Source organism: Podarcis bocagei (genome assembly GCF_964188305.1).
Source record: "Podarcis bocagei genome assembly, chromosome: 2".
Taxonomy (NCBI): Eukaryota; Metazoa; Chordata; class Lepidosauria; order Squamata; family Lacertidae; genus Podarcis; species Podarcis bocagei.
This window is the reverse complement of record NC_138126.1, coordinates 38452632-38468782: the sequence shown is the minus strand read 5'-3', so window position 1 is coordinate 38468782 and position 16151 is coordinate 38452632. Positions and strand designations below refer to the sequence as shown.

The 16151-nt window shown below is 40.3% G+C and overlaps 1 protein-coding gene across 6 annotated transcripts in view; it reads right to left on the bottom strand.

Annotated features, from left to right (window-relative positions):
- Positions 1-16151, bottom strand: part of LOC308581527 (contactin-4) — a 527693-nt gene that overhangs the window by 326861 nt on the left and 184681 nt on the right. Inside the window, exon 1 of one of the 6 annotated variants that reach the window (XM_081184023.1) lies at positions 192-210. The exons of the other annotated variants lie outside the window; for them this stretch is intronic. The gene's annotated coding sequence lies outside the window, so the exon portion shown is untranslated. Of the gene's footprint in view, positions 1-191; positions 211-16151 lie in introns of those variants that run through there. 6 annotated transcript variants of the gene reach the window in all.

Below are 16151 nucleotides of genomic sequence, written 5' to 3'. Positions count from 1 at the left end.
CACTTTTCCCTATCCCTTCTCTCTCTCCCATTCCTCAGCTGCCTCACATGAGAAAGGTAAAGGATGTGGAGCCCTCAAATATTCCCATGATACTTTATTCAATCCTGTGTTCTTGTAATATAATAATAATAATAATAATAATAATAATAATAATAATAATAATAATAATAATACTGAAATCGATTCCTCACCAATGTTCTGCTAGTTCCTTTGGAGCAGGATACACCAACAGTAACAAAATGTTTGGTATTAGTATAAGACAGCTTTCTGTAGACAGATAAATCAAATGATAACAAATTTAAAGTGCTTAATAAGAACCTGTATCCGAACATCTTGACTGGGCTTAGTTTCAGCGATTACACTTAAAGAATTTTTTTGCTGGTTTTCATTTGTCATATTTCTATTTTGGTAGCATTTTATTTCATTTATTATTGCATTTATATATTGCCTTCCTGCCAAGGCACACAGTACAGTTATTCAATATTTATCTATATTTTATCTTATATTTCCCCAAAGTATTGTTACTTTCTCTGAATCCTTGGCATGGAAAGAACTAACATAAAATGAATGAATAAATGCTTGCAACATACAGTATTTGAAATGGTATTCTACCTTTTCTGTAGGAATTTGTCTATCAATGTTATTAGTCATGCTAGCTTAACTCCAGATCCAGACACAATAAGCCCTAAATAACAGTTGTGGAGAAACAGTGGTTGAGGGCTGTTGCCTTCAAACCCTATCTGCGGGCTCCATGGAGGTATCCGGTTCCTACATTATGATGCTTGGTTCAGAAATAAAAATTCAAGAACCAACATAGAGCTCCTTGTGTTACATCCTTGAAAGCTATATAGCTGAACTAGTGTAAAGCACTCATATCATTAAAACCGTTTGATGTTGTAGGGTGTTTGTTTGTTTGTTTTTTGCAGGGTAAGGAATTCAGTTTGATTTGTATCAAACTGAATATGAGTTGATACAGTGGTACCTCAGGTTACATACGCTTCAGGTTACATACGCTTCAGGTTACATACGCTTCAGGTTACAGACTCCGCTAACCCAGAAATACTGCTTCAGGTTAAGAACTTTGCTTCAGGATGAGAACAGAAATCGTGCTCCAGCGGCACGGCAGCAGCAAGAGCCCCCATTAGCTAAAATGGTGCTTCAGGTTAAGAACAGTTTCAGGTTAAGAACGGACCTCCGGAACAAATTAAGTACTTAACCCGAGGTACCACTGTATATACATGCTAAATCCTTATCTAAAAATGCTAGCAGCCACTCAAGAAGCTGACATTTCTTTGGGGGGGGGGGGACTACGACACAGTTACACAAATATTCATTCTGATTATTTTTAGTATTCTGATATTTGTGTGCACGTGCATTAAAACAACAAATATTTTAAACACAATTTCAAGACATTTATGTAATCTGCATTCTCCCCTTCTCTCAGTGGACCCTGAGAGTGAGGATAATGAACTGGAAAGGCAGATTTCATGACTCATGGGTGTGCATTACACATGTGCTTAGGCCAATGTGCCATGCCGGAGGACAGCTAATCCTCTCAGGGATGGCTTGGTTGCTCTTTCCCTGCCCACAGTCAATCCTTTTAGAACTTATTTAAACGTCTGTCACAAGGAAGATGGAGCAAGATTGTTTCCTTCCGCTTCGAAGGCTAAGACCCGAACCAATGGCTTCAAGTTAGAAGAACGGACATTCCGACTAAACACCAGGAAAAACTTTCTGACTATAAGAGCTGTTCAGCATCAGAACAGACTCCCTCAGAAGGCGGTGGTCTCTCCTTCTTTGAAGATACTGAAGCAGAGGTTTGATGGCCATCCGTCATGCATGATCTAGTTGAGATTCGTGCATTCCAGGGGTGGACTAGATGACCCTTGCAGTCCTGTCCACTCTACAATTTTATGATTCCAGTCATGTGAAAGCCCACACAGCCAAAAGGTGTTTGGTTTAGTTTGGATGGCATGTTTAGCATCAGCTTTAAGATAGGCTTAGTACTGTGACATCAGAGTTCTATAGAAAGTGAAGACTTTCAGCTGATGCCTTCTTTTGAAATTTATTGTGGTACCTCAGGGTAAGAACTTAATTCGTTCTGGAGGTCCGTTCTTAACCTGAAATTGTTCTTAACCTGAAGCACCACTTTAGCTAATGGGGCCTCCCGCTGCCGCCGCGCCACCGCCGCACAATTTCTGTTCTCATCCTGAAGCAAAGTTCTTAACCCGAGTTATTATTTCTGGGTTAGCGGAGTATGTAACCTGAAGTGTCTGTAACCTGAAGCGTCTGTAACACAAGGTACCACTGTATTTAAAAAACATGTGATTATCCTGAATGTTTACAGTGTCATGAAACATGATCTTACTTTCTAACCTTTTCATGAACAGAATAGGTTTTAAGAAATGATTACAGCAAAAAGAATTTCCATATTGATACAATAAACTGAATTTATTAAGATATCTGAGCAATCAGAGTTTAAGGTTAACATTAAGACTTCATTGATATACTCTAGTAAAACTAGTCTGGTAAAAAAAAAGGTAAGTTATGTATACATTAATAAATGACAGCATTTGTTCAAATTAATATAGTACAGTCTTTCTTCCATCTTTTGACCTGCGGTATCAAAGGCACAGGAAATGAGCTTTAATTTATGAAAATCAAGCTTTGCCTACAGCTGAATAAGGTTGCAATAATTTATTGTACATTCATAAAGTAATTGTTATTAAGCTCAAAACTGGCATTCAGGTGAGGTAGAATGAAGTACCAATGACATAGGATCTATCCCTCATATTATTAGTGGAGCTGCATATACACAAGCATTACCTAACCATTCATTCACGTAGTTGATACCAGCCAACATATTTAAATGCATTCCAATTGTTGATGCCATAGAATAGCCTTAAACAGCTGTGCAGTGATATAAACAGCAATAATTCACTGAGGGATGCTGCTAGATCTGTGGCAACAAAGACACTGATTAATCAACATGATATCACAATAGCAGCCTGCAATATTGTGCTCAGGGCATTTTTGTGCAATAGTACAATAGAGGAGAGGGTGGAACAGAATAGAGACCAAGGGAAAATGTATTTCTATGTATTTATGCACCAAACGACATTCTTGTCTTTATAAGAGCAGCACACAGGGTTTCATTGCTAGTGAACTGCTTCAAGCATTTAAATAAAAAGTGTGTGTATATACACTCTCTCACACACACACACACACACACACACACACACACACACACACACACCCATATAGATAGATAGATAGATAGATAGATAGATAGATAGATAGATGATAGATAGATAGATAGATAGATAGATAGATACCGTAGATAGTTGGTTAGTTAGTTAAAAGAAGAAGCCATAATCAAATCATGGTATGGGATGTTGGCGTGAACATTGAAGCTATGGGGAACTGTAGTTGGTTTAAAAATAGATTAAATTCCTCCAGCACGTGAAAAATGAAAAGTTGCAATGGCTGGATCCATACTAGTGAAGTAACGTTTCCTACAGAGTCTGAACTGGGCCACAATATTCAACTGTTATTAGGCATGAATGACCAATATGGCAGCCATCTTCCCTCTGGGAAGGATACTGCATTATAACATAGTATTGTTATTTCCTAGAATAGTTCCCAGGAACATGGCCAGAGCAGCCATGCCATTGCTTGAAGTTGTGGCAAGCCTTTTCTTGTTGTTAAAGAAGAAAAGAAAGGGAAAGTTGGCCACCATATATTTAGTGTAAGATGAATTTTCTTCACCCAAATTACCTGCTTCTAAAAAGGAGGGAGATTTGGTTTAATACCTACCACTCATAAAAGCTGTCTTTTTCAAATTATTTGTTCTTTCTCCAAAATGTTTTTTTTATTTCTGTAATACCATAATGTGTGTATGTGTATATCTATTTTTACAGTGCAATATTTGTGTATTGTGTGTGTGTGTGTGTTCAAGCAGCAGGCATACTAGATGAATCTCTGTTAAGATCTGAAGGATTTTTTTAGTTTGATATTTAGGGCATTATATGTAAATCATCTTATTTATAACCTTTATTTTATACTCAGTGATGTAGGAAAGAATTCTTCTCAATGCTTTGTTTTTTGGTGGAAAAAAATTCTTTTCATAAGTTCATTATTAACAATGAATGAATGCCAGTTCCAAATTCAATATTAGGCAAGCTTGGCAGTTTCAAAGTATTTATCTTTCTTTACTAAATGTATGTAAAATAAGAATGCTAAATTAGAACACTTTCTAACGCAAAGTGAACATTTTCTAATGCAAATTATCCAATGCAATAATTTGCATAGAATTTTTTTTCTATTCAAAACTTTCCAGAAACCCAGTATAACTGTTTATACTTTTAGCTGAACAAAAGAGATTATTTCCATTATGCAATGGGAAAATGTGGTATTACTACAGTAGTGATTACCAATGACAGCTAAAAAAATGATGCAAGTGTATCTGCTTGGCCTACCCTGCAGCAGCTCTCTGAATTGAATGTTAGCATATTAATTTCAAATGTTCATTAGTTTCACTTAATTTTTAGAAGATGTAGTGCTGCACCTGTTGAATACAGTGGTACCTCGGGTTATATACACTTCAGGTTACAGACACCCCAACCCAGAAATAGTACCTCAGGTTAAGAACTTTGCTTCAGGATGAGAACAGAAATTGTGCGGCAGTGGCGCGGCGGCAGCAGGAGGCCCCATTAGCTAAAGTAGTGCTTCAGGTTAAGAGCAGTTTCAGGTTAAGAACGGACCTCCGGAACGAATTAAGTACTTAACCCGAGGTACCACTGTATGTCTTTTAAAAACACAGGAGGTCTACTGGAACAGCAACAACAAATGAAAAAGAAGGTTAATTTTTGACTAAGCACTGTTAATTTTTTGAATACATTAAGTCCTGATATTTAGATGAGAAGGACACCCATGGGAGATGTCTAGGGATAAATCTTGTAGGGATGAGCAATTAGATGTGTTAAGAAGAAAGATGAGCAGTGAAATCTAGACATGTGAAGAATGCAGAAAATGGAATGCAAATCCCTTTGGCAAAAGTTGACAGGCTATGATGAGACGGAACAAGGAGAAACGCATCAGTAGAAAACATAAAAGCATCACAGCAGGAGAAAGAACTGCATAGGTTCTGCATTATCCGACTGTGAAGAGACTCACCCAAACAATCACTCTCAGCTGTTGCTTAAGTCAGGCAGGCACATTACTTAATTGGCATGGCAGGTAGCAAAAGTGCTTCCCCCAAAGACCCCGGTATGGCACCATCATTAAAAATCATAGCCTAAATATTTAAAATGTTATCAAAATATTGCTGCAATGCCATGAATGCTATTTAATCAGATTTCTGAAAGCGACTAGGAACTGTGTTCTGGTAACCTTTCAGAGTAACATTTTTATCAGAGAAAACTCAGAGCTCATAATGAGAAGAATAAAACACACACTAGAAGAACTCTGCCGTTTTAAGCTGAACATGTGTTCTTGCTCTTTCCGCAACAGATTCTTTCTAATAAATATTAGTGTACCACTCAAAAATATAAATAAATCTGGAGCCGTTCAATTATTTACTTTCCACATTTTTGTGTCCCTCAGACACTGTGGAACGTAGCAAGGTCCCTGGTTTACTGGGGAGACCCAGGCAATGAAAGCAGGAATGCAAACTCTTGTTGTGACGGAGACTTGGCATGATCATTCCCCCCACTTTGTAGCAGTGGAAGAGGCAAAGAAGTCCCGTTTTGCTGCCTCAGTGGCTCCGGGTGTCCATTACCAGCTTTGGTGAGTTAGCCTACTATGACTGTTCCTCAACAGGATTAGCCTTCTCATCCACTGTCTGTGCACTGGTAACAAGTCTGGATTGCTGCAAGAAGCTGTATGTGGAGCTTATGCATGATTTGATAGCTTCAACCAGTGCAAAATCCGACTGCTAGGGTGTCTAGTTTTGCATATATTACACTGGTAATGAAAAACCAGGTTCAAGGTTTTGTTGTTGACATTTAATACCATAAAAAAGCCTGGCACCAGTTGCTGGAAACTTGGGTGGGTGGGAAGAGTGTTATTGTGCTTGGGGGTCTGCTTATGGGTTTCCCATAGGCATCTGGCTGACCACTCTGAGAACAGGCTGCTGGACTAGATGGTCCATTGGCCTGATTGCCACCTGATGGTCACAACACAGAAGCAGGATTTCTCAGTGCTGGTGCCTATCCTTCGGAATGCCCTTCTAGAGGTTGATTTAGATGTACGTACAGTACACTGCGTGAAATGTCCCTTTAAAATATACATGCTGTCAGGGGCTCAGGAACAGAGGCACAGGGGAGAGAGGAAATGGAGAGCGAAGGGGAAGAATCGGAGGGCAGCGTAGGGGAGTATGGCAGCGACCCAAGAGATTCCATGAGCTTCTCCAGCGAATCAGAAGATTCCCAGAAGGAGGCGCCGATGGTCAGGGCAAGGGGGGTCCCAGGGGGGACACGCCAGAAACAAGGGGCCAGCGGGGACTCCCAAAGCAGCAGCTGGAAATCAGGACCAGCTTCCCCACCAGAGCGTAGTGGGGGGGAAGAGTCCCATGGGGCAGGGCCAGCGTCTCCTCCAGCAGGGAGAGAAGATGAATCAGGGCTGACCACGCCTCCATCGGAGAGTGAGGGAACGGAAGGGAGGTCGGGACAAGCTAGCCCCCCCCCGAAGGGGGAAGCAGTGACAGGAGCAGTGTAACGGTCAGGAGGAAGGTTGCCGGCTGGGCGCGCGCGCCAAGTTCAAATGTACAGGCGCGCGGGACAGCAGAAAACCCGGATTGGGAACCAGGTCCTAAAGCCCGCCGGAGGCAAGGAGAAGATTCAGGGGATTCAGCGTCAGAAGAGTCTAGGAAGGGCGAGACCCCAGCTGACAGGCGGAGCCAGAGGAGGAAAGAGCAAAGGAAGAGGTGGAGCAAGGCTAGAGTCTTAAACTGGTGTATGGGGGGAGGAGATTCAGACGGAGCTTCGGCGGTCTAGAGTTTCAGACGTAGAGCTGCACGCTGCAGCTGTCAAAGTGAAAATGAACTTCAATAAAGACTTTTGTATATAACGACGAACTGGCGTTGGTCCTTTGTGAGCTGGGACCTTGGGCAGCTCTGACACATGCTTACTCAAGCTTTCCTGGATCCTGATTCCTAACACTTAAACTTTATTTAAAGCAGAGCTTTCCAAACTGCGTGTCGTGACACATTAGCGTGTCGACTGCAGTGTGTCACTGAACACTCCCAACGCTCCTGCTGTGGCTGGAAAGGGGTTAATTTAACCTTCGGTTTGCTAGTAAAACCAAATCACTGTGTTGCAAAATGATGCACGTCTAAAAAGTGTGTCACCAACATGAAAAGTTTGGAAAGCTCTGATCTACAGCATATACTTTTATCTACAGCATATCAGTTTTAAATGCTTTGTAAAAAGGTGTTACTTGATTTCCATGTGAACTCACACAAGATTTCTATTTTTAGGTACTACATAAATGTTATAAATTATAAATAATAGTGTACAGAATGCAGATCAGAGAGTCTAAAATAGATAATTTTCCACCCTTCAGTCATCTGAAATAGCTTTCTGATAGCAAAATTTGGCTCAAAAGGATCATTATTCCCCCCCCCCCCATATATATATTCAGAGAGACCTATTATTTCTTCAGAACACAAAATGAGAGCCTTGGTTTAGCTCAATAGCACAAAAACTAGACAAAGAGAATTTAGAAAGTCATTGATAAATCAAGGGCAGAAGGAAAAAGTTATCAGAAATGAGGGAAAACTATAAATAGAAAGGAAAAAAGTCAAGTAATAGTAAAAAAAAAAAAGTTTTCTGTTTCTTAAAAAAAGAAAAGACTAATGAAGGCAAGGAACATTTCCCAAAAACAAAGGGAAGAAAAAAGAACAGGGAATAAAGGAAATGGAATTTAAAAAAGGCAAGTGAACACAGATTTTTAAAAATCCAGAAGACCCTGGAGACAATGTATGCATATGAATGAAGGGAAATATTAAGACAAGTTCTTGTATGAACAGATGTTTCTGGTGTAACTCTCTGCAAGCAGCATAATTATTTTAATCAATGCTGAACACTGTATCTTGCTATGAAGTTATCAGGCGTGGCCATCAGTATCAATGAAAAAAGGTTAATAGAAGAGGAACTCCTACATGGAGGACATCTTACAAGGATTAACTAATTCAATCTTTATACCAATCTCTACAAAGGGATACATTTAGCTTTGTTCTGTATTTAAAATTGTTGCAGATATGTCCAGCTTCACTAAAGCTGGGTTAGCATTTTTATGAAGCAAACAGCAGGGATGGATCCACACGTCACTAAAGTTAACTCTTTGTGAAGCTGCCCTTGAAGTCGACCTGGAAGCTGCAGCTATGGCAAAATATGGCAGCTCAGCAGTTTAACTTCATGTTACACTGTTGTTAATAGAATCACACTGGCTGCCAGTGAGTTAATTGATTGATTGATCATAATAATTCATATCCTGCCCTTCCTCCCAAAACCGGCCCAGGGTGGCAAACACACCAATGATAAAACAGTCAAAACTTCTAAAAACATGAAAACAATTCCCCCAAAAAAGGTGCAGCTTGGAAAAGATCTCTTCCTAAATGACTTGTTGGAAGAGGAAGAGCTTCAGCAGATGCGGAAAAGGCAGCAATGTTAGTGCCTGTCTAATATTTAATGGGAGGGACTTCCTATGCGTAGGTGTTACAGCACCCAAGGCCCGATTCCTATATTATGGAGAATGAACTTCTTGACAAGATGGTATTTGTAGAAGCACCTGCAGAGCAAGGTAATTGGCCGAGTATATAAGGGAAGAGATGATCTTTCAATTACCTGCTAGACTGTTAAATGTGATGGTACTAGTGTATAAAGCCCTATATATATTTGGACCAGGATACCTTAAACAAAATGTCTCATTGCTTATATAGCCATCTGATCACTGCACTCTGTAGGAGATACCATCTTAGCAGGTGGTTTATTTTACATCAGGCATAGGCACACTTGGCCCTCCAGATGTTGGAGACTACAACTCCCATCATCTAACAGGACCAGTGGTCAGGGATGATCGGAGTTGTAGTCCTAAACCATCTGGAGGGCCAAGTTTGCCTATGCCTGTTTTACATAATGCTAGATTTGGGAGTTTAGCATGGTAGAACCTACCCTTGGGAACTCCCTCCTGTTATATATTGGTCAGGCGCTGTCTCTATTGCGTTTTGGCATCAGTTGAAAACTTTCCTCTTTAGGCAAGTCTTCTGAGTAGATTTTTTTTTATCCTAATCTGTATCTGTACTGGATTTGAATTTGCTTTTATATGCAATTGTTTAACTGGTTTTATAAATATGCTTGTTTTTATACATGCAATAGTTTCATATGTGCTTTAAATCCATTGCAAAAACGCTTAGAGGTGCTTCATAGGAAGTGTTCCATAAATGAAATAAATAATAATAACTTTGTTGGTTTCAACCCAGTACAGTAGCAGTATTTCTGGAGTGCTTTCTTGTGATGGCTGTGACTTCATCAAGTCTTGAATTCAGGCTAGAAACTAAAATTCAAATGGTGTAGAGAGACTTAAATAAGGAGATACAAACACTGTGCAATAATGTTGTGAGTCGAGGCCCCGCTCCCTGCTTTGTAATGAAATAAGACACATGGACACAAGTATTTTAGGTTAATGGGCTAAAAAACCCCACAACTTTATTGGTTACAGAATGTGAGTGGTATTGGCTTAGGCACTGGATCCAAACAGACTATACTTGACTCCTGCCCGCTCTGCAGGAAGTCACACTAGAGTTAACAACCTGTAGGGGGAGCTTGTTGATGCGAATCAACTGGAAGCTTTCCCCTGGAGTAACCGGAGGGTCGTGCCATGGCCCTAGCCACCACCTGGGCATTAGACAGGAACCACGACCACCGGATTCGTTTAACGGAATACCCTTCAAGGGGAGGGGTAGGTGATGGCCACAACCTCCCCTCCGACACACAGCGCCATTTCCAATTCCTAACCGCCAAACCTTACAAAGTTGTGGTGATTTGCTACGAGGTAGGCGAAAAAACCAAGTGGCTGGAGCAAATCTGCCAAGTGGAAAAAATTCCTACCAGGCCCATTAGACAACCAAGGCGACCAACTGAAGTCCATAGCAAGGTCAGGTGCTAAGACAAAACCTAAAGGGAGGGTGATCTGAGGAAGCCAGGAACAAGGAGGAGGAGCTCGTCGGCCCGCAGCCATTTTAAACTGCTAAACCACGCCCATCAGCCAGCCAGGTTGACTGGCTGAAGTGCATGACGCGGGCCCTGGCCTTCAGTGACGCAGGGAGCCCGACCACGCCCCCCTGCGAACGCGGAAAGCGATTCTCGCTCACAACCCCTCCCCTCCGGGAGGAGGAGACGCTCTCCGTCAACATGTCATTGAGAATGAAGTGGCTGTTCCTAGCCTGTAGGAATGTCCCTGTCAAAAGGCATAGGCCCACAACTATAGATGTTCCTATATTATATTCCCTGATAAGGCCCATCTCTTTGTCTAATCAGCCACGTGGCATATGTATGAGCTTTTCCATATAAAACTAAGCAGCTAATTGTACTGCATTAATCAGACTGTATTTTATGGAGCAAAATAGAGCAGAAATTTTTGTTGCTGTTAAATTAAAAAGCAATTAACTAACAGAGTACAATCCTTTGCTTTAAATTCAAGATAAAGACACCACAACATTTATTATTGCTCGAACACATTTATTTGCACTACCATCCTAGGCATGCATATTCTGAAGAAAGCCCCCTAGTAAATGCACGTAGGATTGCAATCTAATAATATATTGCATATCAGTAATGCTGTAAAAATGGTAACGTGAGCGTATTGCCATCATGCATTCAAATAAAAATTAGACAGGGGAGTGCGATGGTTTAGCAGCTCCATCCCAAAGTTAATGTAAAGCTGCATTAAACCTTTCAGTGTGCTGAGGAATTAGGACCCCATAAACTATGGAATGTGTATCATTCACAGTGCATATTTTTTACGGTTCTGCTAGTAACAATCACATATATACTGCAAATGCACAAAAAGCAAAGTGGAAAAATTAGTCACTTCAGGAACAGTTTGACATAATGTGAATTTAAAATAAGTTTGTGGATAAAACTGATTAATGGAATGCTTACAGGTTGCTATGTGGCAATTTCAGATCAATCTATTTTTTTGCTTATGCTTGTTTTAACATATGTAGGTGTTCGTTTCATCCTGCAATTACAAATTGTGTGAAGGAAAAGTTTGGGACATGCTAGCTCTCTCTGCCTCCTTGCATCATGTACTTGCCACCAGTCCCCCTGCCCTCCACACGCTGAAGGGTGAAATAATAATAATAATAATAATAATAATAATAATAATAATAATAATAATAATTGTGGAAGATCTGACCATGTGCAAACCTCTTTGAATTCAGCAGCATCCCTACTGCAGACATTTGCCTCCCCCACCCAATGTGGGAGGAGAAGAATGCCTGAACAGAGCTATAATTTGATCTGAACAATAAGCAATAAATACTGAAAACAAACGGAACAAATTTTATTTGCTTATTGTGGTAATACATAATTAGCTGTGAACTGGCCAACCTAAGGGGCTTGTGGCATGCATTTATATTAGAAAATACAAGGCAATGAGTTAGGGGTTTTTTTGTGATACGTGTGTCCTTTAAAAAAATAAAACCCATGAAACATACATCGATCAGAAAAATAAATAAATAAATAAATAAATAAATAAATAATATTGTAACTTTCATAAATGCTGGTGAAAGCTATCGATGCCTTTATGAAATGTACTAAACAAAAAAACTACATTTTAAAGCACATCAGACAATGAATGCATGTCTTATGCTACTGGCACACCTGCAATAATTATTACAGAGAGATTAGTGAGTCTATTCTATGCTCTGATAGCTCCATGTAGTGTTAGTTTAGTGCACTGAAGTGCATGTAATAGACTGAATTCCCTGGTGCTTCGAACAGACATCCAATTACAAAGTACTTGCACACTTTGTGTTTTTGACCTTGCCCATAACAAAATCTGAGAATGATGTACCAAGTCACTTTAAAATTGTGGAAAGCTAATAACAAACAAAATGCAATAACCTCCCTGAAAACCTTTTATATTTAAGAGTAATCACAAGAATATTAAATATGTACACAATACTGAGCAGTAAATAGCACCAAAAGAATGTGTAATGACCCCATGTATTCAATCAAATGTCTGGGCCACAATGGAAAAAGGCAAAAGGCTAAAAGGTAAAGGTAAAGGACCCCTGGACAGTTAAGTCCAGTCAAAGGTGACTATGGAGTTGTGGCAATCATCTTGCTTTCATGCCGAGGGAGCCGGTATTTGTCCACAGACAGCTTTCCGGGTTATGTGGCCAGCAAGACTAAACTGCTTCTGGCGCAACAGAACACCATGACGGAAACCAGAGCGCATGGAAACCAGAGCGCACACAGGAAAACGGTGGGGGATTTTCACCGGAAACATTAGTGCTTAGCATCTGATCATGTGCTTCCTTTGCTGCTGTAAAGAAGCCTATATAAGACCTACCGTAAGTTAACACTTTTTGAGCAAAGCTCCAGTCTTGATTTTAAAGCAAATGCATTACATTGAAGTCTGTATTAATTTTGTGCACACCGTGGATCTGCACCAGTGCCTTCCCAAATGCAACTATACTTTGCTGTTCATTATAATTTGCCGCAACAAGAGGAACACAAATGTTAGGAACACTGGAAGCTTCCTTATATCAAGTTAGATCACTGGTTCATCTAGTTCAATAATATTTAAATCGACTGGCAGTCACTGTCCAAGACTTCAGGAAGGTTTCTCTCCCTGCCCTAACTGGAAATGCCAGGGACTGAAACTGGGACCTGCTGCATGGCAAGTCTCCATCCATACCAAGAAGCTATTTTCCCTATGGAGGAAGTAGTGGAAGTCAGTGATGGCACAGCTGAAGCCATAGCCCAGGAGTGAATCCTAGTCCCACCCTTGAAATCCCACTGGTCCCTCTTCCAGGTAGATTGGCTTCCAGGTGGATATGCACCTGAATTAAGTCAGGTACCTCCCCCTGCCACACCCCCAAATCAGGGGCCCTGGCAAGCTGGGGCCCCCTTCTTGCAGGTGAATTCTTAAGGTACAAAAATAAATTTCGCTTAAAAATATATTCTGCTTAAACCAAGTGAATAAAACATGCATTTCTCATAACTCATTGAGCAAAACAGTCTTTGATTAACCTGAGGCTGTGTCCTATTGGAATTGGAGTCCAGCAACATCGTGAGTTGTCCCCCAGCCCCACAACTACCTTAAGCCATTCCATTGCATTCCATTCTATATGTGCCATGAATCTAAAGGTGTTCTAAATAAAACAAAAAGAAACATTTATATCAATGTCACTGTGATAGAACATTAAAATTACTGGAGTTTATGGTTTGCACATTAAAAGGTTAGTTTGATTCTTTATTGCTGTGACATTCCATAGCAAATGACTGGCATTGAATTTCCTTCTTGAAATTGCCCTTGAATACATGCATACAGGAAGTAATATCTCACTCTGGATGCGAATAGGAAAGCGTTAACACTCCCCTTGGCAGCTACAAGAAACAATGTAATCATTTAAGCTTATGCTGAGACTGCAATTCGCTTGCCTCAGGTATTAAGTGTGTGTAATTTTCTTAACCACGGGATATCCATTTATCAGAGGTGATACTCAGAAGGGGAAAAAATGGTGCTGACACCCTATAGCTGATTCACTGTTCCAGAATGGCATTACCCTAATAAAGGGATTTTGAAAACAAATATCTAAAAATCATAGAAATATCCAATTTATATTAAATAACCTTACATCCTGTGGAAATGTTAATAGCCAACAATAATGCACCACCTTTGTAAACATTTTAGAAAAAATGAGTTTACTTTGGTTTTAGAACAGCTTAGTTTATGAACAACTTGGAAATAGTACGCTGCAAACCCAGAAGTAGGTGTTTCAGTTTGTGAACTTTGCCTTGGAAGCGGAACATGTTCCGCTTCCTGTTGAGTGTGTTCTGTTTGTAAATTGAGTCCCCTGCTGCTAATCAGAGGCTTCCTGTTGAGTCTGTTGGCTGTTGAATCCCAAGCACCCACGCAACACAGAGGTGATATTTGGAGCTTTTGTTTTGCTTTTTTACATTTTTGTTTTGTGGCTTTTTCATTTTTTTGACTGTGACTTGCTCTTCGTTTTATAGGATTGACTTGTGACTGAGGCTTGTGACTTCATTTTTTTGACTGTGGCTTGTGACTTTGTTTTGTGACTATGTGGAACCCAGTTCAGCTACTGATTGATTGTGTGACTGCAGAAATGGATAAAAGCCCCCCATCCAAAGAATGATTATCATCAGTGCACATAAGAAAAAATATTACTGTCTTATTTATTTTATAGCACAGTACATTGATTATTGCTTTCATTTTATGAATCAATGGGCTCGTTAGATAATAAAATTCATGTTAAATTGCTGTTTTAGGGGTTGTTTTTAAAAGTCTGGAACAGATTAATCCATTTTGCATTACTTTCTATGGGAAAGCACGTCTTGGTTTTAGAATGCTTTGGTTTTGGAACAGACTTCCGGAACAGATTAAGTTTGGGAACCAAGGTACCACTGTATTCCATTTTTAAAATACTAAAATACATTCTTGTGAATGTTTTTTGTTTACTCTAATGCACATATGGTCAACTCCTGAGACCACAGGCAGCTCTTGGAAGCCTTCAGTGCAGCCTCCATGGATGGGGGGGGGCGATGACCCCAAATTTCCCTTTGCCAGCTGCCTCCCTGAAAACGTGAGAGTAGTGTGCAGGGATTATCCTCCACATGTGCTTTCCTCCCCAGCCTGTCAAACAGGTGTTGAGGGAGCAGGATTGCCATGGGGGAGAGGCGGAATGTGAGGAGGGGTCATTCTGCATGCCCCCTATTTGATGGGGGAGGGAGATAGTGTGTAAGGAGGGGGAGGTTTAACCTCTTCTCCCAAAAAACATCCTTCCATTGAGCGTGGTATGAAGGGATGGGAGAGAAATTCAGTTCTGTCCACATTTAAAGGGGAGCTTTCTTAAGTCACACTTCCTGAAGGAATATTCAAACCGAAATGCAGCTGTCCCTTGAAATTCACACTTCTCCATATATTGCAGTGCAGTTCCTCCAGCCAAGTAATGTGCACAAAAATGCAACAACTAAGATAAAATGTGTATCACATGCATATATTGGTGAAAATAACATAAAGATGCCTTACAGGAGGGGAAACTGTTTGCGGAAGTTTATATATTAATCAAAATTGCGTTAAAATGTGTACTCTAGGAGAAAGTCACATTAAAAGTACTGATGAATTTTCATGAGGGTTTTAAAAAAAGATATCACAAACTGTTGCGGAAATGGGGGGAACTCAGATTAACATTGGAAAAATGAGAATCTGAAAGAAATTGACAGATTCATCCATCCCTAGTGGTATGTGAATGAGCCCAGGCCCTACCTACTGTCAGTTCTAGCCTTGCCAGCTACTGGCTATGATCCTGCCTGCGGCTGGGTCTGGTCAACTGTCCATCTACATCCATATATAACCATTATCTAGCCCTCATCAAGTAGATAGAGCAAAGGAGAGTTTGGCCATTAAAAACAACAACAATTCAATTTTGAATTGCATCTGATTGTACAAATGGAAAACAAGAATAGCTGCTTTTGACCAGTTCCTAAAAAAGGAAACTTCAGCTGGTCCAATATGCAGCAGCATGGGTCTTGTTGGGTGCCTTCGCTTCAAAGCATTTGATGTCAATTTTTGCCATAGCGACACTGGCTTTCCATTGACTTATATGCACAATCAAAAGTGTTGCTTATTAATCCTAAAGCTCCCAGGATACCACACAGCCCGCCCTCTTTAAAATGCAAAGAAGGGCACTGTCTGCATTTTAATGGCAGTGGACGTGTGATTCATTGGGACACTGGAGACAGCTTTCTGTATGGCTGCATCCAATATTTGTAATTCCCTTTTGCAGAAAGCTTTGTTGACCCCAAACTTTGGGGTCAACTTTGTTGACTTTGTTGTATTTGTTACAACAGCTATTTGGCCTGGTCTGTTGAGTAGTTTTAATAGATTGATGCCCA